The sequence below is a fragment of the Alligator sinensis genome, unplaced genomic scaffold (assembly GCF_000455745.1).
Source record: "Alligator sinensis unplaced genomic scaffold, ASM45574v1 scaffold893_1, whole genome shotgun sequence".
In the NCBI taxonomy this organism is placed as follows: domain Eukaryota; kingdom Metazoa; phylum Chordata; order Crocodylia; family Alligatoridae; genus Alligator; species Alligator sinensis.
In genome coordinates this window covers 1-3,338 of record NW_005843381.1, presented here as the reverse complement: position 1 = coordinate 3,338, position 3,338 = coordinate 1, and the positions used below count along the sequence as shown (strand labels likewise).

The following is a 3,338-nucleotide window of genomic DNA, read 5'->3' as shown; positions in this document are numbered from 1 at the left end:
TGCCACCCCAGGGGGCACAGGACCCAGGCTTTCGGGCCCCCACCCCCCTGCCCCAACGCCCCGGAGAACCCAGGCGTCCAGACCCACCCCACATTGTCCACGCACCAGCTGCACCTGGTTCCTGTTTGTTCTGGACAAGCCGTGACCCCCCGTGCACACGTGTGCACAAACCTACTGGGCTCAGCAGCGGGTGGGGGGACGGGAGAAACAACAGCTGGGCCCAGCCTGACCTGGCCCCACAGGGAACCCAGGTGTCCGAGCTCCCGGCCCTGCTCTGCCCCCAGCCCAAGAACGCAGGCATTGGGGCTCCAGGCCCCAGCCCCTCCTCCTCCCACAGACACAGAGCAAACCCAGGCGTCCAGGGCCAAACCCTCCCCATCCCATGCTGGAAGAGCCCTTAATTAGAGGCCTTTACTTAAGCAGCTAGGAGTGGGATCACCTGCCCTGTCTGGGCCGGAGCCCCGTCATCAGGCCCAGGAGCGCATGCCCCCGCCCCAGCATCCCCTAATGGGAAGCGACAGGGCCGTGCGGGCGCTGTGGTGCCGTCAGCCCGATGCGAGAGCATGAATGATGGCCCAGGTGGGGAGGGGGAAGGGGGGAATTGGGGCCAACCTAGGGCTGGCAGAGACACCTGAGAGCCAGCCGCATCCCAGGGGTCGTTACACCTATCCCAACACCCACCCCAGAGCCAGCTGCATCTCAGTGCAGGCCGGGGCGACCCTGCACACTGAGCCCCCGCCCCCCCCCAGCCAGCCGCAGCCCAGGGGCTATTATACCAGCTGTAACCGTACCGCACCCCAGAGCTGGCCGCATTTCAAGGGGCGCTATGCCCAGCCCTCGTGCGACACCCCAGAGCCAGCAATATCTCAGGGGACTTGCTATACCCTGACCTGATGTCCCACCTCAGAGCCAGCCATGTCTCAGGGCCATGTTACACCCAGCCGTAACATACTCCACCCCAGAGCTGGCTGCACTTCAGGGGCTGCTATACGCAGCCCCGATGCCCACCCCAGAGCCAGCCGCATCCCAGGGCCTCTGTTACACCTAGCTGGTCCCAAACTCCCAGCCTTGCTGAAGGGCCTAGGGGGGGGGGGGGGGGGGGGGGATCACCCCCTCCTCAAGAGGAAGGAGCTGAGGCCTGGGCCATACCCGCTGCACGTGGAGAACCGAGACGCCCCAACCCCGGCTTTCACCCCCCAGCCCTCCACATCCTCCCTGGAGACGCAGCAAGAACCCAGGTGTCTGGGCCGCACCTCAGTCCCCAGAGACCCCAGGGGCCGCCCCAGGGGTAGGGTGGGAGGAGGTGGAAGAGCATGGAGCTGCAGCCCCGCCTCACTGGCGCAGGGGAAGGAGCCGGGGCTGCGCTCGGAAGTGGGTCAGGCGGCGCGGGAGCAAGGCAGACGGTGGTGCCAAGGCAGGCGGGGGGGAAGCACCTGCAACCCCCCGGAGTCCTTACGTACAGGAAAACTGAGGCACAAGGCGCCGGGGGACCTGGCTAAGAGAGTGTCTGGACCGAGCCCCCCGCAGCCCCCACCCCCCTTGCACAGCCAGCATAGAAGCCAGGTGTCCAGGCTCCCAGCCCCCTGCTCCAACCTAGCAGACCACCCAGGCCGTGGTGGCGGGGGGGCAGAGAGCCCAGGTGTCCAGGCTCCCAGCACCTCCTGCTCCAACCCCCAGTACCCACTCCCTGCCCAGAGCCGGGAGAGCACCCAGGTGTCCGCAGGGAGAAGGGGTGGGGGCCATGGGAGGGCGAGGAGAGACAGGGCTGGGGCCTGCCAGACACTGCAGCCGCAGCCCCGCAGGAACCCGCGGGCCCCCCCCCCCCAGCCCCTGCAGAGGAACCCAGGAGTCCTGGTGCAGGCAGACCCCAAGACCCCAACAAACAACCCAGGCGTCCGGCCCCCCGGATCCCACACTGCCCCTCTGGGAGCAGGCGTCCGGGCCCGGCCCAGGGCACAGCACCCAGGCATCCGGGCGGGCGGGCCCTGCCAGGCCTCAGGAATGCAGACAAAGGCCCAGCGCCGCGCAGGGATTACGGCTGGCGGGGCAGGGCTGGACGCCTGGGTTTCCGCGCTGGGGGAGGGGCGGCCGCACCCTCCTGCCTCAGTTTACCGCACTGGAAGCCAGAGCTGGCCCAGGCTAAGGGACCCGAGCCCCCCGCCAGGCCCCTGCAGGGATGCACGCATGTGTGTACAAGTGCTTGCATATGCATGGACAGGCACAGGCACACACATGCACACAAAACACGCGTGCCAGGCCAGAGGCACAATCCCAGCTCTCCATCCCTTCCTCTGCAGCTGTTTGGGCATGCACACAAGTGTGTGTGTGTGTGCATGCGTACGGGTGTGTGTGCGTTCATGTGCGCACACGCATGTGCCTGTGTATGGGGCTATGTGCATGTGAGTGGACGCATCTATCCATGCACATGCAGAACCCAGGTATCTGGGGGACACATGCACAGACACACACAACCCAGGTGTCTGAGATGCACACACGCACAGAACCCAGGTGTGCAGGACACACATGAGCACAAACACACACACGCAGAACCCAGGTGTCCAGGGGTGCACCCAGCTGGGCAGCGGGTCCTACAAGAGGCAGCCCCACCCACCCCACATGCCCCCACCCACTGCACCCACACGTAGGCACACACATGTGCACCCTGGGACAGACAAGGGGGTTTCCCTCCCCAGAGATGAGTCATTTCCACCGAGAAGAGGCTCCGGGGAACACCGGGGGTCTGATCTACTGGGGCAGCCCTGCCCCCACCCGTGCCTCAGTTTCTCCACCTGGGGTAGCGCCCATTCGGTGCTTCTGGGCTGCGCCAGGCCCTGCTCTGGCAACGTCCTGTACACACTCCTGGCAGTTGGCCTGTACACACATGACCCAGATTTGCACATGGCCTGTGTGCACACACACACGCACATACAGGTGAACCGCAGCATTCACCTCCATGGCTTGGATTTGCACACACAAGTGTGCGCACAGTGCACAGGAAGTGCCCGAGTGCACCCGTGCATGCGCATACAACCACGCCACAGTACACGCTGCCATGGCAGCCATTTGCACACATGAGTGTGCATGCATAAGCACAGCTTGGTACACCCGTGCACGAGGGCTATCTGGCACATGGCTGCACATGCCACTGAGTGCACGCAGACACACGCACATGCAGCTCCCTGCACACACGCGTGCAAGCACACCCACCACCTCCTCAACAGGCAAACATGGGCACGCATGTGTTAAGGCACACCTAGGTCTGTGCACGGGCACAGCTCTATGCACACACGTCTACGCTCACACCTGCTGCTCCACACACCCCCGCCCCGCCCCGCCCC

The 3,338-nt window shown here is 65.4% G+C and overlaps 1 pseudogene; it reads left to right on the top strand.

Moving 5' to 3' along the window:
- The first annotated feature begins 915 nt into the window (after window positions 1-915).
- On the top strand, window positions 916-2,550 carry LOC112548656 (annotated as a pseudogene).
- Window positions 2,551-3,338: the final 788 nt, after the last annotated feature.